General features: G+C 40.4%; 1 protein-coding gene across 5 annotated transcripts in view; it reads left to right on the plus strand.

The window, feature by feature from the left end:
* Arl15 (ADP-ribosylation factor-like 15) overlaps window positions 1-23,312 on the plus strand; it is a 362,957-nt gene that overhangs the window by 140,541 nt on the left and 199,104 nt on the right. The gene's annotated exons all lie outside the window — the stretch shown is intronic.

Raw genomic sequence — 23,312 nt, forward strand, 5'->3', positions numbered from 1 at the left:
GCATCGGTATTGGAAAGCAGCTGTGGCTGAGCAGTTATAGTTTTCTCTTAAGATGCCTGGTGTTACCATTCTACAATATCCTAGAAACATGAATGTTGATCTTTAGCCAGGAAGCAGCCAAACAGTAAAACACAAACATCCTTGTTATAACTTCGGTGTAAAAAGTTTTATGACTGCTTTCTCATAGGTTGACTATTTGAAGACTGCTTTGATTTCTGCTAGCTATTCTGCCTGTGACAATAATATTTGTAGACATTTCGGAGTCATAGATTCTAATATAAAAATCTAGAGGCTCTAAGTGTGTGGTTTGAGAAGTCAGTGTCTTGGCTTTAATTATTAGGCTAAGTTAGAAAAAAGACTTTCATTGAACATTCATCAGGGATAGCATCAAATTTGTGAATTGGCAAGGGATTTATTGTATAAAATGTTTATTTGAGTGAAATGAATAGTGAATGTTTCTTAACATTTCAGGAAAACGAATGATTGAAACTAATGTCGCCCATATGCCATTGAAACTGAGCACAGCGAAAGATGACCTCGGATGGGTGGGGATGTGTAGGATAGGTGTATGTCTCTTCTCAAGGAGGTGTATTTTCCCTACAAACAAAACTGTCCTGACAGTTTGATGAGATGGAAATTACAATGGAGAGGAGCCATAGGTGTTTGGTGGGTACGTTTTAATTCATTACTTGCTGTTAGGAGGTGGAACAGCATAGGTACCATGCTGTACCTATAAGTAGCATAGGTAGCATAGGAGCCTCCGGGACTGGAGCAAGTAGGCTAGTTAGTTCCAGGCTAATGATAATGGGGTTTGTGTGTACATTCGTGTGGAAGAGCAAGTTTCTGGCCCAACCATACGTTACTATTCCTCTGCCAAGTTCAACATCCCTGTTGCCATTGAGTAACCATCTCAGGAGAAGGAAGGCTTCATAGTGCCATTTGTGTATCTGTTTCCTAGTGTCAGGGGCAGGCTGTCAAGGGAGGTGATTTTTGGATGAGTTACCCACTTGTTTATTTAGTGGAAATTAGGGTTGGGTTCTCCATTTTATCTCACTCTGGAAGGAACCTGGGCACATTTAAGGAAGTCAACTCTTTGGGGGATTTAAAGTATGTCTAGGTGCTGAGGAAATCCTCTCCACAGCAGCCATTTAGGGAGAAGTATAGCTTAGTAAAGTCGAGTTGCCTGGGAACGACTTGATCAAGTATGGTAAGCCCAGAGGAAAGGGTTGAACGTTTCAGGACGGCTCTGGGATGGCAGCTGACTTGTACACACCAGCACTAGGCTGCTCAGAGAGATGGTCCCTGGAATCCAGTCAGTTTTTCAGGGTAGAGAAGAATGCAAAATTCAAGGGAGCACCCAAGAAGGGAGATGATCACAGTGGGCGGTTGGTGGGAGCTGAGGAAGCCGCAGGGTGTCAGGAGGAAGTGCAGAGTTGTTTCCATCCAGGGCTTACGCAGGAGAGTGGCGTGCCCTGTTCCTCCCCACCAACCTGCAGACACACGCTCTGTCCTTCCAGGCCATTCCAAGGCTTGCTATCATTCCCCTTCCCAACCTTAAGTTAAATTTCTTACTGTCTTAACATTGAAAGGATATGAACTAGTGTTCTCCTCATTAGGGAACAAGATGAAATAACAATGAATACTGGGGCTAAGTTTAATGAAATTCACCTCTGGTCATCTTAGTAACAAACGATGTTTGTACCTATAAGGGGTCCATGCTTTGTACGAATGTGTATATATCACATATATGCGGAAGGTATATGCTATATAGGGATGCATAATGGAATGCTATTTTTCATTTCTGTTTTGTGATTCTCGGTCAGATCAGTTTCTCCACAGTTTAACACAGTATTCGATCACCGTGTGCCCAGGGACACGCTGAGAATCAGTCTAAGTAAAACACAGCCTCTATAGGTATGGTGGCAGAGGTAGGTGACCCTGAATACACCCAAAGGAAATTAATGGAAGTTTGGAAAAATCATGAAACGAATGGGTCAAAACAGTGACCAAAGTTTTAGAGAAATGGTGACAGAAAGAGAGCAAGCAGTGCAGCTGGACGGGTGTGACGGGCCAGTTGTTTTCAGTGTCCACAATAGCTTGGCCTCTGCAGCTTCCCTGTCACCCTCGCTAGGACGCACTGGTTATGCCAATGGTTCTGTTAACGTATATGTATATGTATATGTATATGTATATGTATATGATCTCTATCTCTATATATCATAAGGGATCTCATTGAGACATTTGTATACATCTATTAAAGACTATTCCAGTCATATTTACCCTGTTACCCTTGGACCTCTTCTCAGATGTTGAAGTGAGAACACACTCCTCAAAGGAAAAGCAGGAGGGAGCACAGGCCGTACCCAGCAGGGCTCCCGGATGGCCAGATGGATTATTCTTTGAGTGGATTTTTCTCCTTCGGGGACTAGTTTCCAAACTCAGTCATGATGTTTGATTCTGGGCCCATCTATGTTCCTGAGGATTTTCTTGTCTGTAAAATGTGACAGTAGTTTCTATGTCGAGTCATCTCGTGAGGGCCTGGCCTATAACTAATATTATGCAAGATTTGTGATCAGTAAAATTATATTCTCAGTACTCTCCTAACCATACCACCCCGCCTCCCCACACACACACACACAAATTAAAACAAACAAAATTTCAACTTTTCCCTCATGGTCTTTTAAATTAACAAATTTCAGGTAAACCTCTTTCGTCCTTTTTTATCCTGTTCTGCCCCCTCCATCTCGCCCTCCTTCCTTCCACTCTTGCCCCTTCAACCCCCACACCCAACAACGTACTCTTTTCTTCAGTTATGTTATATTTCCCGTTATTGCACCAAATGGCCACCGGGAAGAGAGAGCACATTCATTTAGCACTCCACAGGAGCTAATATTCAACTTTTTTATTTTTGCCCTTTTCCATCCCACCACCATAACTCTGTTTTTAAGTTTTACCTGAAAGATCTCTTGTCTATTTTCACCTCCTAATGGTTCTCTATTTAGCTCTTGTAATTCACGGTATCCAAGGTAAGTGACTTATCTAATGTCTAACTGAGCTAACGGCATAGTCTACTCTGCAGTGACATCACAGCTCAGATAGTGTCTCATCTTTAAAGCTTGCAGGTCTTAAATCTACAAAATTTATGCATTCATGGATAACCTTTTAACAATTGGAAATCTCATGTATGAGTAGATAGCATACAGAGATGAAAATTTGATTTCTTAGCAAACTTGTTTCTTTTTTTTTTTTAATCTATTGATAAAATAGACAGTTTAATATTCCTTAACTGAATTCTGAAACTGTGAATGATTTTGCCGAAAGACTTGTCCTCTCCTCCCCTCCCCGCAAATATTCTAACAGGTTATGTCTGAATGGTTTCTCCATTCCCCCCCCCCCCCACCTCAACTCCCACCCTGCATCCTCTTTGCCAGTCTTGTGTTTGAAGGTGACCTTCAGAAAGGTAAAGGAAAGCCAACATGCAGTTAGTTGTCCCTGATACTGTCCATAGTAGTCATGGCTGCTAGTTGTCAATCAAATGGAAAAAAAAAATCCTTGAGGGTCTCATTTTGTTGTTTGTGGTCCCAGACCCTGTAAGGAAAAGAAGGCAGCAAAGAACAGTAGCGAGGGCGAGTTGTCTGCATCCGCGGCTAGCTCTGGCACGGTTGTCACCGAAGGGTTTTTCAGGATTGTCAGCTCAGCCATTTTTTAAGGCCGTGTCTTTGAGCAGCCAGCTGTTATGGGAAACAGATGTTGACTGTGTCCTGCCTCCTTGTTTGCCTGGAGGAACTGCCTCCTCACAGGGAAAGGTGCTCCTCCTAGGGAAAGGTGCGAGTAGCTGCCCTGCTGCCTATCTCTGGGTGCTATTTCATCTGTCCAGCGTATTTGTATTTGTTAATTTCTCCAGAAGCTGTCTGGGGACAAACTTCTTGTCCATCTCACGTGGGGGAAAAGGCTCAGGACATCCTTACAAATACTTTGTTAATTCTTAGGGTTATGATAGTGGATTAGATGTAAGATAGTGGAAGCCAGAGAGTTGATTTTGTGCTGGAAAAAGAAAGGATATAGTCATATAGACGTGCAGAGGTAGCTGTGACCTGGGAGACCGGTGGGGTCCCAGAATGTCTTGCTGCTATCAGAGCAGTATGTCATTTGAAAAAAAGTTCTAGACATCCGCAGAGATGGGTGTAGGGGGTAAAGGGGACAAGGAACCGTGTCCAAGGCAAGAGAACGTGATAACGCAGAAGGGGGCCTAGATAAGACAGTGCTCCCAGGATACTGCAGAACCATCCAGTTAAGGGAAGTGTAAGGAGCTATACCCAAGAAAATACGAATGTTCTGTATCTGTTACAGAATTGTACGGAAGAAATGTTGCTCTGCAAGGAGCGGCCTCTCAGGACAGCCTGCCACTTTGTGTCGGAGCCTCTTGCTATGTCTTGATATCTGTAAAATGCAAGCTTTAATACATTACCCCAGCTTTATTTCCCAAGGGATTGAGCCGGAAGAGAAAAATTAAATTGCCTAAAACTCCTTGGGAAAGATGCTTTAAGAATGGACAGTGGTGCATTCACTAATTCTCCTTTTATAGTCACGGGCCTATATTGCCATGGGGCGTGTTGAATGATCGAAGCTTCTTGATAGAGTATCATTTATTTCCTTATCTGAGAAAATAAGCAGGCCTTTCTTTACTAGGCATAGCCCGTTGACTCTTGGCTCCCTGGGCCAGGTACTCTATCACTTAATCCTAGGCTATACTAGGGGAAATGATGTTGGGATAAAGCCAAGTCACTTGGATGGGCGTTAAAAGGCCACAGCTATCTGAATTGGTTGAACAGGATCCCGGGGTGGTGGTGTTCAAGCTTTTTTTACACTTGCTGAGGGAAAGCAGAGCCAAACAGCCAGCAGAGCCAAAGAAATGAATCTAGAGGCCCAGAAGTCTTTTACTGGCTCTTGCAGACCTGACCTTAATTTTTTGTTTTCTCCTGGAGAAGTGCCCTAGGAAATTTGAAAAAAAAAAAAAATCTATCTTTTTGGTCATAGTCCAGTGTAGTACTGAACAGAACACTTCTAAAACGATATACATAAAGATTATTCTAGAAACTTGTTTCCTGCACCTTTGACCCCCACCCCCCAACAGTAGGGATCTCATGTGCTTCTGAAGGGTGCACTGTTCCCCAGTTTGAGAGGCTCGGGTCGTTCCCCACTTGCAGCCCTACCAACCCCCTCTTCTTGGAACACTTGTCCCGCGTTCTCAGCTTAGCTTCTTGTCTCTCACAAGGGAATAGGTATTACCGTTTCTCCCGGGGCTTACCATAATAACAACCAATTTTCATTGTGTATTCGGTTTCAGTGTGTTGTTGCAGCAACAGCACTGGAAGTCAGGAGACCAGTACTTTCCTCCAACAAAACAAGCCATGGATGGGGACATTGGGCAAGGCCCTTGGCTTTCCCATAGTAGTTTTCTTTCTTTCCTGGTAGCTGATGATCCTGGTGGCTCCTCTCCTGCTGGAGTATGACATGACCTATGCATCTGACCTCGGAACTCATTCCGTGTGCTTTACCCTGGCTATTGAGCTACTGCAGAGGGCGCTACAGCCCCGGGTTCTTCCTTTCCCTTCCGCCTCAATCTCAGTTGCTTAGTTTACCTTCAGTTATGGTAGATACGCAGGTAGATATGTATATGCAGGTAGATATGTATATGCAGGTAGATATGTATATGCAGGTAGATATGTATATGCAGGTAGATATGTATATGCAGGTAGATATGTATATGCAGGTAGATATGTATATGCAGGTAGATATGTATATGCAGGTAGATATGTATATGCAGGTAGATATGTATACGCAGGTAGATATGTATATGCAGGTAGATATGTATGGTAGATATGTACGTTTTATGTATTGTATGGGCAGGACACACTGAGATCTACCCTCTAACTGGAATGAGTTCAGGATGCAGTCTAGGTTAAGATGAAACAAAGGAGACTTCACAGAGGAGAAGAATGCAGACAGACACTTATGGGACCAAAGTCATGGGGGGGAGCAATGGGCTCAGGGTATGGCTGGGATAAGATGGGAGACTTACAGAGCATTAAGAACACATGTATAACAGCAGTTTCAGGGCAGAGGGTACGTTGTTAAATTATTCCTCAAGATACTAGAGTAATGATAGATCCCTTCGAAGGAGAAAGTTGGCTTGTTAGTATTTATTTCATGTTATCTAATATCAATTATATACCTAGCCTCAAGAATACAATTCCTCCTGCATAGATTCATGTACACACATACATTAGCTCACCCTTCAGCCTAGTTTTCTGTATGTTTTTGTGGGAGAGAGGTGTCAGCCATAGTGATTATGTAAGCCCTCAGACTTTGATAGACACCAATAGTTGTAGTGGCATCTTGACAACCGGTGAAGAAGTAATATGCTCTTTATGATATATCACTTTCCGAACTAAATTGAAGCTCTGACATAGCCAATACTGAGTAAAACAGACTGACGACATTGTGGTGGCATCATTTAACATATTTACTGATTTTTAATTTCCTGAGGTCCGAAGTATTGTAAAAAAGACTGCTGAAGATGCACAATCATTTAAATCTTGAAGTTACCGTTATTTTTGGGCGTCCTCCTGAGAGCTACTAGTGTGAGCAGTTTTGTTATAGAAAGTTAGCTATGAATTTTAATATAAGCATATAAAGTAATTACATTTAAGTAACTTACATGATTAAAAATTGAAAGTCCGGGTTTTTTTTTTTTTTAATAAAGGTCTCTATTTTTCCCTTCCTGTACCCAAACTCATGGTATTGAATGCTGTGTGTGTGTCTTCGTGTGAAAATTATCAAACAATGGCAAATTAAATCTATAACCAAGATAGAATTAAATCGGTAACAAAGAAAGGAACACAGGACAAAGCTTAAGACACAGACAATGGAGGCATGAACTAGAAGAAGAACTCATCGGGACTATTAATCAAAGCGCTCATCAGAGTTATTAATTGGAACTCCACATTTGGAGCCGTGCCTTTATTTTTCTTTTCTCCTTGCACTAAGTAGTGGATAGCAGCTGTGTTTACCCACAAACTAAATCCTTGACTGTGGGTGCTAGACCCAGAGAGGTAGGGCAGTGTCTCAATATATACTGACTGCCAGGTGGGTTAGAAAGCCCACACACACAGGAGACAAGCCACTTGTCTGTCCCCATTAATCACTGCAAACAGACAGTGGTAAACAAAAGAGCTGGCAGACAGATACTCTCAAACAAAGAGGAGCATGTAATTATGACACACCACAGTATGAACAAAGTCAACACCATAAAGGAAAGATACCCAATCCAAAATGGGAAGAGAATGTATCAAAGACCTGGAGATAATGGAGTGATCAGGAGATGCTAGGAGAGCTATAGAAAGGCTTTGCATTCATGGGAAAGAATCAAACACAGAACTTAGAAATTTAAATTGGACTTTAAAATTTTAAGTAAAAATGTTGACACGACTTACGTATGAATTATTGAAACTACAGATTGAGCTAGAGAATTTTATCAGAATGCCATACAGAACAAATATTTTGAAAGCATGGGGGGGGGGGTAAATGAAATAATAACAGAAGTGGGGCATGGATGATTGAGTATTCATATTTAATGTTTCTGAGTACCAAGTGGGAATAAAAATAAATGGTTAATTATGCTATCACAGGCACGTGCATGTGCACACACATTACTTGATAGTCATATGTGTATGTGTGTGATGTATATGTGTCATATGTCACATGGATGAAGTTAGAGGCAGATAAGGGGGAAGAACTATAGGACCTATTATTACATTGAATATAGACTATAATTAATGAAAGAAAATTTCAAGTTTATGTAAGGGTGTATAGCAACAGTAAAAATTGAGTGAAATATTTATTAGTGGATTTTTAAAAACAGTTCAAAAGGCTGTATGTTCAAATCATATAATAAACTTAGACAGTGAATGAGGTCCCCCAGAATCATGTGCATTTGTTCCGTGAAAACTTCGTTTTTAAAGAATGAATTTTTAAAGATTTTTATTTGGTATATTTTATGGGTATAAGTGTTTTCCCTAACTATAAGCGTGTGCGTCAAATTTTGTGGATTCGGAATCACTGACATTTGTAAACCACCCTCTGGGTTCTGCAAAGAGGCACCACTGATCTATCTTGTCAGTCCCTAAAGAATAAAATTTTTTATGAAAGGAAATATAAAGAAAACATGATAAATTCGGGGAAAAAATAAAATCAGCAAAAGCTATGATAAATAAAAAGCACAGGTATCATAATAAACGTAAATAGTTTTTTAAATGCCATAAAAATAACCTTATAATTTTCAAAGACAGTTAAGTGAGGTGTGTGATAAGATTTAAAAAAAAAAAAATGAGGCTGTAGAAATGTTATCCTAAGAATGTCATTGAAAAATCAAGTACTTAAAAGTCATGTTAATTCAGATGAACTCGAACAGTTATTGTTGCGTAGACTACAAAGATTTCACTCCACTACACTAAGATCGCTCAGGAACCACAAACTTTTAAAATACTCAGCTCTATAATTCTGAAAGCCAAAGGTGAGGAACCTAGAAAAAGAACTAACAGATTCATAATCAGGAGAGGAATTTCCCCTGACTTTCAGAGACAACCAATTGCAAACTAAAACACTAAAACATTTGAATAGTAAGTTAATAATCTTGGTCTAATTGATAATTATGTATTTTTTATTTTTACTTATTTATTTTACTTGAGCAGTCTTTAATGGGAGTTGTGTATGGCTCTCCTCTACTCCTGCATCTTCTCAGTCATTTCTTTCTTGTATTTATTTACCCTTCTCCTTTCCCACTTGTCAAAACTTGACTTCTCTTTCTAGTATTCTTCTGTGGTCTTTGTCGAGCCTTAGCCTCCTGATGCCCACCTAGCTGGGGTGAATGCCCACAGGGCATGCTGTCCCACTCATTCTCCTTTGCTTGCTGCAACCGTTCAGTATAGATGACAGTTCTGTATACCTGGACCACTTTGCCTGTCTCCTTGTCTTTGTAGTGCCCTTGGGTAACTCAAACTTCACTAACCTTTCAAACAGGCATAGATTGAACATTCTAACTTCTGTCTCAGCTTTTTGGGAAGAGAGGAAGACATGGCCTTTCTTCACATGTGACAATGTTCGTTGAGATGCCCTCTGTGGTTCTTGCTTTAGTCAGAAGTCACAAAGGGACTGAACTTTGTTTTGATGGCTGCCTATCCTGTGATGGCTGCAAGAGAGAGAGAGAGAGGGTCTACGTGTGACTTCCTGTTCTGATAATCATGTATTTTATACTCCAATCAAAAATATATGTTCCTTTGAAATATACATAAATTTATGTCAGTTATCATATTTGTGCTTTCTAATTGAGACCAATTAAAGGAAATTAGACAAGGGAAAAGGCACCAAACAAGATTTCAAGACAGTAACCTTGTACCATAAACAAAATTTAAATTTAAATGGCTTCACTCTTTGGTTTAAAACTCAAAACAAACAACAACAACAAAAACCAAAGCCCTTAAAACTTTCAGGTGAAACAAAATATGAGAAAATCTTTGTGACGGTTAGTTGACATAAGATCTTTTAGAGTCTTCCTTATATTTAAAGAGTTCTGTACTTTGAAAGATCAAGAAAGACAAGCCATAACTTTAAAAAAAAAAAAAAAAAAAAAAAAAAAAAAGCCTTATTTGTAAATTCTTGTAAAGGACTTGGATCCCAGTGAGAAAAATAAAAGTAAAATTAAATAATAAGAAAACATCCTATAAAAGTGGACAAAGGGATTTTGTACACTTATCTCAAATATTGGCTTACAGAGATGGGTACCATCTACTGAGGGAGATGCAGATATTTAAAGTACTGCATCTATGTTATTGTCTATCTAAAGTGGAAGTAATTGGACCATGAGATACAGAACTGACACCTTGCCCACATTGCCAGTAGAAGTATAAAATAATGTAGAATGGGCAGCTGGAGAGATGGCTCAGTGGTTAAGAGCACTGACTGCTCTTCCAGAGGTCCTGAGTTCAAGTCCCAGCAACCACATGGTGGCTCACAACCATCTGTAATGGGATCTGATGTACATTTTTGGTGTGTCTGAAGACAACCACAGTGTACTCAAATATAAATATATAAAAACAATGTAGTTTTCATCGTTTCTAAAAGGGGAAGATACACCAATTTTGTCATAACCATAGTGTTCTAAGAGTAAAATAACCGGAGATGGGGAAAGCAACAAGAACCTTATGATAAAAATAAACCATAAAGATCATTTTCAAGTAAAGTCTTGTATGTAAATGTTCATAGGAACTTCATTTTGCTACACCAGAAAGTGACACTCATTAGTGGACAGAAAAATTACAGTGCATCTGTACGGTAGATTGCTATTCATTAATGAAAATAAATAAGACATTGGAACCTGTACCGATAGAGATGGGTCTCAAAATAGGTCTAGTGAAAGAAGGCAGACAAAATGCAATTGTATAGGGTAATTTGTATAATTTATTATGTAATATTACATAAAATGTAGTATAATATGTAATATATATGTTTATGGAAATGCAAACTAATATTTTGTACCCGAATGGCTAGTGGTTGCCTGTGGATAGAGAGAAAGAAGAGAAGAATAAAGAAAGAAGAAGGCATAAAGAGGCCATAGAACACTTTTGAGGTGATCAGATATATTTATTGTCTGTGTTTAGTGAATGGTTTCACAGGCATACATATGTGAATCTTATCGAATTCTGTTAAATTTGCACAGATCCCTAGTTGTCAGTCATATATGTAAAACAAAGAAAACATGCTGTGTTATCTTAAAATAGAGATGGTTTTAATCATCTCAGGTTAAAAACCATTGTATATGTATTTCTGGTGGGATCTTGCATTTTGTCCTTTGGGTTCCCTTTCTTCCAATTAGCATAGACCCAAAGAAAAGACTGAGAAAGAACTCTAGCAGTTGCCACATAATCACATACAACTGATCATTAGGGCTGCATATTAAGAACTTAAAATGCTAAGATTAAGGTGTTTTCAGGTCTGTTGATTTAATATGCAGTGTTTCAAAACCTCGTTGCTTGCTAATAGAAGAAACGAGAGTTAATCTGTCTGTGCAGCAGCGTGCAATTAATGAAAAAGAAATATGCACGGCAGATACATTATATAAAGAGTGAGAAATCTCTCAGCATAGCCCAGTTGTGGTTCATGCTAAGGTGATCTCAAAACCATCTCGGTGGGGGGTCCTCTCTCCAACCTTGATTTTGCGGAAGGTTGAAAATGGATGGCTCTGCCATTGGTAGGGAGCAGGTTTCATAGAAAGCAGCAAGAAGAGGGAAAGTAAGGGCAGCATTAACATGAAAGGAAGTCCACTCGGAAGTGTCTGCCTCTAAAGCAAGGGGAATAATTGCAGTTTGAAATCCACTGTGTATGTGTGTTTCCGGGTGTGCGGTACCGCTTTGGGTTGTTTACCGTCCTTTAAGACTTCAGTTCGTCTCGCTGGGCTGATCTTACCCAAGCCCTCTGTTATCCAGACTATACCTGTGCGTCCGTTTTCCAGCCAGGCCTTAGAGGGAATAAAAAGTAAGGCATTTCCCCCTTTCATTCTTTTAAGTCATTTTTATCTAAAGTAGTATATAAGAAGGTGTAATAATATATATTCTGTCTGTCTACTAGTTGCCATCGGTGACCTCTGTAGTGGGGAATCCACTGCTGTGCGTTCATTTCTGTGGTCTTCTGGGCGGTTTTGTTACATGGTGTTGGATATTAAACCAGGACCCTTCTGTACCTCTGTTCTTTTTCTTTTTTTGTTTGTCTGATTTTTATTGATTGATTGATTGATACAGGGCCTCCCTATGTGACCCTGGCTGTCCTGGAACTCACTATTTTTACCAGGTTGGCCTTGAACTCAGAGATTCACCTACCTCTACCTACCAAGTGTTGGGACTAGAAGTGTGCACCACCATGTCTGGCTCCATGTTCTCATTTTCCTCTGGGCTAATGACAGATTGCAAATTTAGAGTCTACGTCATTTTTAAAGACTTCTTAATCTTAAATCTGGTGGCTGCTTGCCAGAGCAAAGGTGAGATGAATATATTATTAACAAGTTCATAATTTAGAAAAGAGGGCAGAGTGCTAATTTTATTTATTCTTTTTCTATTTTTCTTCCCAAATTTTCCAAGCCAATTTAGATAATCATTTAACTTCTGTTGTATTAATGAGGCTGAGTCTGCCTGTTGGAATGGCTAGACTCCAGGAAGGTAAAAACGCAGGTATCTTTGTTGGGAATTTAATTGTCAGAGCAGGGTAGAGCCTTGATCTGCCCAATGTGCATAGGTTAAGGTTTCTCAAACGTGGCTTATCTGTGATGCTGTTGCTCTTTTCAGTCTACAGAGTCTACTTCACAAACATTTAAGCTATTGTTGGAGTAATTGCGATTTTTAACAAATGAAAATCCCTTTAAGTAGTTGTGGTGCTGAGAGCTGAGGTAGTTGTGTCTTAAGTGTAGAAATAGACAAAAGATCAAAATTATTTAGGCATATCTTTGAACCGACCTAAATTTTTCTAGTCATTTCTCCTTCTGTGTGTGTGTCCATGAGAGAGTGGTAAGAGGATTGGATTGTGAGCACTGGAAACCATCCAACCCAAAGGGAAAGGCTGCAGGCAGCTTCTGCCGGTGCAGAGTTGAAATGTAGTCACTCCCGGGCCCCAAACTGATGTAAACACAGCTGTTTTCTTCAGTTCCATCAAAAAGCTCTATTGCTCCCCACACTGAGTTTATTGTGTTCGTGTCAGTGTGGTGGTTTGGTTTTAACATTCACTAGGTTGTCTTCACCCTGGTTGTAGCAGGACTAAAATGGATGAAAGACAAGCAGTACTGAATGCAAGAGCTTCTTGCCCCGTGGAGTTACTTTGAGTTTTTTCAAGTCTGCGAAAGGATCCAGAAATATATGCAGGCATACAGGCCTCGAGGGATGACCCGCATCCAGTCGTCTCATTTCTACCCAAGTGATGTGCTATGCACACAGCAGATGCCAGGTGAAAGTGCCTCCTTCTATACGGAGTGACTGTTACCGGCCTTTGCCATGCTCAAGTTTGGAGTTAAGCATGCTTAACAGTTCTCTCCCCACCACATTTCAAGTTCAAGTTCAAGTTCAAAGCCACATTTTGTCCTGCTTTAGGTAGTTGAAGATTCCGTGCTTCGACTTTGGCAGTCTTCCCAATGTCTCTCTAGTGCTTTTGATAGTAAACTTGGTTTCTTAATGGGAGCCAAAGGGTGCTGCTTTGCCCGGTTACATATAGCCCACTTCATTCCTTCATTCTAGTCTGAGACGTTTTATATACAGCATGATTTGGGGGTTCTTTATCTGAGTCAGTCTGTGCCCTGCTCTGAACTGACTTGCTTATCAAGTGCCAAGGCAATTAAGAAAACATTTATGGCTGGGAGTAAGAGGTGAATTTGGGTTTATCTACCCAGGCATTTGTCAGAAATCCGTGGCCATATTCTTCCTCTATTACATTATACACGATTGTATAAAGAAACTCATTTTAAAACAAAGTTATGGTTTCTTACTTCATAGAGAAAAGGAAATCCTGTTTGTACTGCTTTGTGCACAAGCATTGCATAGTATCCGAATGTTAAGGATTCTAATGGTCTGTCGTGTTGTAGTGTTTGCATACAGTGTGTTGTTAAAGTTGATACCCTGCTAGTGTGATTGGGTAGATGTGGATGCCACTGGAATAGCACCATCCCATTCACCTGTGGGAGCTCTCGTTTTGGAAACAGTTGGTCCAATCTAGTCTCTCTGCTTTCTGAAACATTACTGAGAACCTGTTTTAAGAATTTATTTTTATCAGTTTATTGAAATATCTACATAATAATAGTATACTTTTGATAGGTTTTTGATTGTTTTAGAAAACTTTCAACATTTTAAAGTAATTGTGGATTTTGTAAAACTTTATGTCCAATTTTATTTTGATATTGTGTATTTTGTGTTTGATTTAACATATATGTTTTCCAGATGGTTTCTGATACAGACATTGAGTTTAAGATTGTCTTGTTTAGGCCCTGGTATGGTGTCTCAAGCCTTTAGTCCCAGTATTCAGGAGGCAGAGGCAGTTGGATCTCTGTGGGTTTGAAGCCAGTCTACACAGTGAGTTCTAGGTCACCCAGGGAAACATTTAAGAAGGAAAGGAGAGGGAACAGGAGATGAAAGAAATGGTCTTATCTAAATAATAGTCAATGAAATGTTCTGCTTCCTTTATTTCCCTTACAAAATGTTCTTAATAATCAAGGTTGCTGGCTTTAAAAAAAAAAAAAGAAAAAATTCCCCCACCTCACCATTTACAGCTATCATATAAACTTTGACTTCACAAGGATGTTCTTTGGAGAAAGTCTCTTGCGGCTGTAGTGAAATTAAACACTTATACACCCCTCCTGTCATCCAGGACAGTGAGTCTCCGAATGAGAGAAGGAGAGCAAAGAGTGCATACGTTCATGAGTCCGGGAACTCTGAGGTTAGCGCTTTCTTCAGTCCTTTCTGTCCTATGTTGTGGTCCCTGCCTCCGACTTCCCTCCTTTGTATTTATTACAAAGGCTGAAATGGTAACCTTGAGCGACATCGCAGTGCTAACGGCTTTATGGTTTTCAGTGGGGGCCTATCTGCCTTGTTTTTCTTGTGGCTTTTTCTCAGGGAGACAAGGACATTTGAAAGAAGGAGCAAATGGGAACTGAGACTACTTCATGGCTTGCTGGCTTGTTCCCCAAAGAGCAGAGCCCCGGGTAGCACAGAGTGAACCCTGCGAGTCACAAGGCTTGTCCTCCTTGCTCAGCTCCACTGGGACTTTGGTTCGTGGAGGTCAGTGGGCCAGGTCACCAGAGAAGGATGCAGGGAGCAAGCTCAGGGTGACCATGTGCATCATTTGGCCCCTGCACAGACCATGTGAAACCTTCTTTGGGACTAGAAAATGCCTGACGTGGCTAATCTAGAGTCTGTCGCCTCAAGGTTCCCTGGCCCCTGTTCTTGTTTTCAGGATGCAATGGGATCTTTGTACTTTTTGAACGTAACTGGAGGTTGCTGACCTAGGGGAGCTTGAAGTGAAAAGAAAAAAAAAAAAAAAGCTATCTACAGCAGTTCTAAATCAAGTTTTAAAACAACAAAACATTTTAATATCTGTAGCTGGAAGGGAAATGCTTGGAGCTATGCAACTGGCAGGCAGCAGTGGAGTGTCTGAAGAAAAAAACTGAGTCTTGAGCCAGTTTTGGACACAAACTGAACTCCGCGGAAAGGAACCCAGGCAGACTCCCCTGTCCAGCTTCCCAGTGAAGTCAGAAGGGACAGTCCTTGCAGCGCTCTGGATTCGTATGCGGGGATAGATATAAACAGCAAAACTCTCGGCCTTGTGGCTATAAAAAGAAATATTTTTTATGATGTATTCATTGTTTCAGGGCAGGCTGTGAGTTGTGTTTAACATTTAATTCCTGTGCACTTCAAAACCCAGGGTTCTGTCTTCCCAAGTGCCTAAGATCTCACAGATGTTTTATTGTGTAACACATTCTTCAGATTTTAATGTATGCCCTCTCCCCAATCTGTTAAAAGATCAGTTTGTATGAATCTTGACACAGTGGTTCTGTTTCATGGCTTTAATCTGAATGTGGATTGTTGTGATTAATGGTGCTGGGAAGTTTATCACAAAAACAGATGATATTTTATATCTAGGCAAAAATGCATCAAAAGCCGGACTTGCTTATTTATGTTACTGAACCTAAGTCACATTTTTAGTTTACTTTCAAATTCTACATACCGTTCGAAATCTTCCTCTAAGATCAGATATGTGTATCTCTTGTGATACAAGCGTTTATTGGAGGTATTTAAAGGATGATCAGAAAAATGGCATATCTGACATATTAAATATGGAGTGCCATGTCTTTGTTTTGTGTTTGTGGGCATGAGTGTGTGTGCAGACATACAGTCATACAGTGTGAACATGCTAAAATGTGTACGAAGCTAGCCCGGGAGTCAGCGTGCTGAAGAATGAGGGCATTGCCGCAGAGTTTAGAAGTTGGTCCTCAATTGCTTCGATATTTTTATGTGTTTGTGCTGGCTGGTTTTATATCCATGTGATGCACGTTAGAGTTATTTTGGAAAAGGGAACCATAATTGAGATATTCCCCCTATCAAGCCTGTGGCACATTGGCTTGATTAAGGATTAATGTGAGAGGGTCTAGCTCACTTGTGGGCACTTATACTCTTGGGTTGTAGTCCTGTAGGCCAGCACAAAGAACAGGCCAGTGAGCCAGCACTTCCCCCATCCATTTCTGCCTCTGGGTTCCTGCTTTGAGTTCCTGCTCTAACTCCCATAGTTGATAAATTATAAGCTGTAAGTTAAAATATACTCTTCTCAAGTTGGTTTTGGTCAGCAGGTTCTACCACAGCACTACAGACCTTAACTAAGATGGTACTTGTACAGTTTAAGCTGATAGTGAGTGATGGTCCTGGTCTGCCTTGCTTGTTGCGGTCTGACCACTGTGAGTCGTGCCCTAGATCTGTGGGTCCTCTGAGCTCACTCTTAAGTGAGTCCTGAGTAGTGATAGGTGTGCTGGCCACAGTGGTCCATCCAAGCCATCCTTTTCAAAAGATGCATCAGACAGGTGGTTATATACAGACTTCTTCCCAGATGAGCCTTGGAGGTTATTCCAGTTATCTTGTAGTAGTTTACCTCCCAGGGATTTAATCTCTTAGAATGACCTGAAAATACATATTAATTTAACTGTCACTCAAACCTGTGAAACCAAACTCAAACAAGCAAACAAACAAACAAACAAACACTGTCTTGAAATCTCTGTCATGATGTTACACTGTCTCAAATTGAAGACTAGCATGGTAGATGGATAAGCATCCTGGACACTGTGTGTATATGTATGTGTGCACATGCATGTGCATGTGAACTTGGTTAGCAGAATGGACACCCTTGTGTCTGTGCACTAATGATGGCAAATTCAGGTGTCCCGACATGTCCATCTTGCTGTTACTCATTCTGAAAGATTCTCTTTTTTTCCCAACCTAAATATTTCCCATTACTTCTACTGTTTTTTTTCCCCATGACCTGGTCTTCTCATCTTTTTGCGTCGTGGCTGCCCTCTAGACCAGTTCTAAAGTGGGCCCGTAGGAAGTTCTCAGAATACAGCAGCATTGCACCCCATTGGCTCACATTGGGCATCCCTCAAAACAGCCTCCCGCTTGTCATCAGGTCATCTTGTGTCTGTACTTCAGTCAATTTCAAATACTGGATATTACTTATATTGCTATTAAATTTAATTATGTAACTACTGGCTTATGGTTCCAGCTTGTCATGGATGGATTCATTCATTCATTCATTCATTCATTCATTCATTGTGTTTAAAATTTTATCACCCAACGTATCAGCACTTTCTTTCAGCTTTGAGCCATCTGTAATTATTAATGTGATGCCTTCAAAGTTTTTGTTCAGTTAAAAACATATGTGTCAAAGTATCTACTCTGTGCTGGTCTTGTACTTCTTGCTAGAGATAATGAGATAACTAGAATATAATCATTCCTTTGGGGATGCTCACAGGCCATGGGGAATAATAGACATGCAATTACCTAACTATTATGTAGTGTGATAATTGCTATAATAGAGTTGCGTGTAAAGCACTGAGACTGAAGGTAGGTTGGAAACCATAGAGAAGGTAACTGGTTCTGTGTTGGCGTGGATCCATCCATTTCCAGTCACGGCAGATGCTAGCTACCTAACGGCTGCCTTTCGTTTACCTTTGCTCCCCCTTTGGTCTCATTCTTAGCCAAAGGCACAACAGAAGGCTTGTCAAATGTTTTCCTGAAACGGTCTTTATCGCCTTGCACTTTCCGAGTGGACCCACAATCCTGGCAGGCCCCTCCAAAAGGAATGGTGGATTCTTGGGACTTCTTTGTGGTGCACCTATGGCAGTTCATCCTAAACTAATGTTTCAGTCCAGAGCCAGTTTGCCCATCAGCAATCCTCCCGTAATGTCCCCATTCTCCGTGGTTTGATAACATTGCTTGGAACGGTTTGGAGATGACACCAGGTTCTGCTGTCTCAGCAGGTAATCTGTCTAGATTTGTAGACTTGAGTTGCACTCAATTTCCAAACTCCAAATTCCTCTGAACTCTTTCCAGAGTGAGAATCATCCTTTTTCTGTCCTTTTGGCTCCCCACACCCCTTTATCTGTTTTTAGCATTTTTGCAAGTGTAAATTCATGGGAAGCTTTCATCTGCCATTAATTGTTTTTCTCTTTTGGATGATGGGCCATTGTTTTTTCCTCTTCTTCCCTTTTATAGCTATGATATTGAAAAGCTTTTAAAAAAAGTTAAAGTTGGTGACTGTTTTGAGTGTCATGGTTTCTGGGATAACAGGTGAGCCACTTCTTCTTGAAGGGTCACAGTCAAATCCAGACAGTTAGATTCATCATTGCCTTCTACCCATCCTTACTATGAAAACATCAAATAAGCAGGAAACATGTTTATCAGACCTGAGACTGTTATGATGTCACATGTCTAATAATACCTGTCTCTGACGTTGTGGCTGTTACTTTTGTTGTATTGTCACTATTGTTGCCACTAAGACTGGATAAGTCACCCGTGGCCATCAACCATACTTGTATAAGCAGTGGCCTCCATTTTCTACTTGTCTCTCCTTTGAGTGGTTGTACTGATGACCCACCTTTCTCCTTATTTACTGCTAGGGTTACTTGCTGTTGGGTTGGATTTAAAGCAGAGATGTGGGTCTGCACCTCAGGTTCTTACATCCTTGAGCGATCACCAACGACAGACTTTTAGATGTCTCGGGTCTGAGCCACCATGCTTGTTTTTGATTTTATGATTAACAATTCTAATTCACTGTCAGAACTGTGGGTTTTGACATGGAGTTCTCTCAGTACGTGTATCCATCATTCCAGATCCTTCTTTCAGGGATAGAATACTGCTCAAATAGTAATCAACTTATTACACTTCACATCTGAAGGAGCTGTTGTAGACTAAACAAAATTATCTTAATGAGCGATTTTCTAAAAATGCGTTTCCCTTGATTAAAGAGCCCACTGTAAGTACCAAAGCACCATAATTTAATACCGCTCCATCTCGACCAGTAGTTGGGTTAGCAAGGCAGGTGCTGCCTAGCTCCCTGGGTTTCTTGGCACTTAACCAGTTAAATTAGTTGCAAGCCGAAAATTTTAAAAATCCTGACTTAATATATCTTTAGAGATTTTAATAGTAGGAATAGGTTAAAAAGCTAACAATTTGATCTTAATTTTCTCTCCGTGTAATGATGATAATTTGGTTATGTTTTTTTTTAAAGGATCTTATCTTTAGAGGTATATGCAAAAGAAATTACCATCCGTAGACAACTTCAAATTAGTTCAGAGAAGGAACCAGAAGTTCATTTGGGCCAGATTGAGGGATGTCAGGACTGGGTGGCAGTTTTCACCGCACTTTTATACATGATTGCGTCTGCCTGCTCATGTTTCCCTGTAGCAAGAATGAAAGTCTCGGGAGTGTAATCCATCATTTTGTTTGAGCAACATGGCGAAGATGCTTCCTCAGTGCTGTGTTAAGTCTAAACCGCTGCGCTCTCCTTCCCATAATTTTCTTAGATTTTCAGTTTCTTCCTTTGTAGATTCCTGTCTCGGTTATAACTCTATTTTGCTACCGTCCATGTCCCACTCTCTAGGGGATTTGTCCTTCCCTCCATTTCCCACCAATGATTTACTACTTCTAATATGCTCTGAGTAGAGAGCCAAGAAATTAAGTGTGATCACATTTTTCTTTTTCCTCTAGGCAAAGTTTCTGGGTGGGCCCTAGGGACCTTTCAGCATATTAGGCAAGTAAGCTGTAGGATGTTAGTTTGAGGACATTTCTGCTTGCCGCCCCACGGCTTCTAGTTTTCAGTTGTGTTCTGGAGAGTTGCTGTATCCTGTGGCTGTTTAGATTTGAGATATAAGAATAGGATTTATTTTGTTTGCCTGCTCTTAGTGCAGTGATGATGGCTATAATATTTACTTCAAAGGCTCACGGAAGTGTAACTTCCCCATGGGAGTAATACTTTAAAAGGCAGAAAAGTTATTCTGATTTTAGGGGGCAGGCTGGTGTTACTCAGAAGTATCACAAAGCCTAAATGTGCTGGATAGAGGTATTCAGATATTACAAAGTTTGTGAGCCAATGGATCGGGCAGGGATCATGCCTAATTCTTTTGCCACTTGATTTGTGACTCCCAGTATTTTGTGTGATGTATAGAAGCCGTTCAATGAACATCTTGGAGTTGATGTAGTAGACATAGGTCATATCATTTTATTTGAGCACACATGAATGTAGTGAAGATGGTTTGCTGGTGGGCATAGCTACCCAACATACCCAGAGTTAATCCTAAAGCATATGGCCTGAAAATTGTTAGCTCCATGCAAACATTTTAAAGAGATGGCTGTGCAAAACTAGTTCTGTCCATTCAAAGGACATACATTTTCCTGTAGGATAACAATACACAGACAAAGCAGGTTTGTAAAAATGTAAGGGAATCTTTAGAGGGAAATAATACTTGGGTTCAGATTTGAAGTTTTCGCTGGAATTGTCTAGGGAAGTCATAATTGCAGCAGAGGACCATTGCAGGAGTTTTGGTGTATCCATAGTTACTAGGTTACCATGGCTAGAAAGGAAGGGCAAGTTGATTGAATGATGGTTTGTAGACTCTTGGGAGTCAAGGTAAGAGATTAAAAATTACTTTTAAGATTCACAGTTTGAATTTTGGCTATTGGCCCTCTGCCTGGGGATTTAGGAGCCTCTGGGAGAAGATATATAGCCAGAGTAAGGTCCATCTGGGGACAAGCTGAGTTTAAAATACCTGGAGCACATCTAGAAGAGGACGTATGGCAGATGAAAGAACTATCTATCTATCTATCTATCTATCTATCTATCTATCTATCTATCTATCTACCTACCTACCTACCTACCTACCTACCTACCTACTTACTTACTTACTTATTGGTTTCTTGAGACTAGGTCTTGGTCATGGTATCTTTTCACAAAGGTAAAACCCAAACTAAGACAAACTTTCTTGATGGCGTATCAAGTTTGTATAGCAAGTTTATTTAAAATAAGCAGGATATAGAAACAGCTTCCATGCCTATTTGTGAGTGGATAAAGTAGAATGTGCTGTTCATACAGTGGGATGCCATTCACACAGCACGAGGCTGGACATCCACAAAGGGATCCCTCTGTAGGTTCTCGTGCTGTTGGGAAATCTCAGTTCCTAGGTCTACTTGTGCTCAGTGGGAAGAGATGACACAAAGGTATAGATGTCAGAGAAGTGTAGGCCCCAGACAAGATGTCACAGACGTTAAGCCTTGTCCCTCACCACAGCAAGTTCCTGTGCCTCATGGATCATTTGTGTTGAGATGGGTGGATCTCCTTCCTGGGAGATCTTTGCTCTCTTAAACTTAAAAATCATGTCTGTGTGGCCATGGTAGCACTATGACAGGTATAAAAGTAGTAGCTCTTGACTTTATGAAAATCTTAGGAATGCGTGTTATTGTCTTAGTGCTACTTAATTGTATTTAGAATGTATTCTTATTCATCAATTACTAGCAAGGACACATCTTTAGAGAGAGTGTACTGAAGTCTGGCTCTTGACCTTAATCATTCTAAGTAAGGAAGAGATGAAATCTTAGTACCATTCCCAGCCAAAGAATAGGAACAAGATGAAGGATATGGGTTGTTTGGGGGGGGGGGGTTTCCCCCTACTACTTCATTTTATGACCAACCCTTCGAACAGAACAGGAAGTTTTCAAACTAGTAGTAAGCCCATGATTAGTATTACAAGCAAAATATTTTAAAATGAATATAACCTATGTCAAGCAGATCAAAAGACATTTTCAATCCCTCCTTATCATTGTTTTTACTCATCTAGAATAAGGCTATCAACCGGGTCTCCCTACTAGCCAGCTATGAAAAGAGGTCCCAGCCTAATATTACAGCTTTAAAATAATTCATCATTGCGGAACTCCACTGGATACCTAATAAATGTTTCTTCTCATGCTGCCTTCTTCTTTTTCTGGCAATTGTATTCTTTAAATAAATATAAATACAACTTAGGCAGTAGGCTTTGCATCATTTGCACACTGCCTCTCTCTCTCTCTCTCTCTCTCTCTCTCTCTCTCTCTCTCTCTCTCTCTCTCTCTCTTTTCTTCCGAGTTCTGTTCTTCATGGGAAACTGTATTTGGAAGTGAGGTCTTGACCTCAGGCTATTTCAAACTCATTTGTCTTCTCTTTGCTAGTTCTCTGATTCCTAATCGCTTTAGACTGTGACACTCTGTTTGCATTATCCTCTGTTTCCAAGTGCTCTGTGTCACAGACACACTTAACATTTAAGCTAATTAAAATTAATTTCATTCTGAGGGTCCTACTTGCCTTTTGAGATAATAGCATATATCCCACAGCATCAAAGATGAAAGTTGGCAATTACTGACTTAATAGTAGGATCCAGTGTGATGAAATCTCTTGCGTGATGCATGTGCTTTCGTGGCTAGTCTTATTTTAATGTATAGTAATTGTGTAAAAGAGGAAGTGTGATCGCTTTTAGATATGACTTTAATGCTTCATGCATCTAGCTTCAGTTCTAGGGAGTGCTTGTCTAGAGGTGTCTGGAGTGGAGGATCCTGTCACTGTCCCCCTTCATTGTGGCAATTTCCAAGCACAAAGGGCAAAGCTTACGTTTGAAAGGACCAGGTGGACTTCTCTGCTTTGGAAAGAAGCAGAATTCAAATAAATGCAGAAGGAAGAGAGAGAACAGACAAGAGTTAGGTTTAGGATATACAAAAACAAGAGACTGTTCATACTCAAGTCCATGAAGAATAAATCAGCGTAATATTCATTTATTAATATAGTCAACAAATACTGACTGTCTGCTCTGTACCAGCCCTGACTAGGCACCTAGAGGTGCAGATTTGACCTTGACAAACAAGGAGTCTGTTGGGTGTCCACCAAAGTTGACAAGAGACAGGTGCCTCGGGAAGACAATTATCCTTAAAAGTCATGAGGAGGTGGGTTATAGTTGCAAGAATGCCTGAGAAAATGAAACCACTTTGTGCCTCAGATTACATTTGCCTTTCTGCTATTCATAATCCAGTCGTATTTATTTAAAGGAGAGCTGTATGTGACCTGTTGAAGAAATGGTAGAGAATTTTGGCTATCTGGGGTCTTCTTACAAGAGGGACAGAAGAGAGTAACATGCATGGTAGGCTGTGTGTCTACCTTGA

This window comes from Mus musculus, chromosome 13, assembly GCF_000001635.26.
Source record: "Mus musculus strain C57BL/6J chromosome 13, GRCm38.p6 C57BL/6J".
Taxonomy (NCBI): domain Eukaryota; kingdom Metazoa; phylum Chordata; class Mammalia; order Rodentia; family Muridae; genus Mus; species Mus musculus.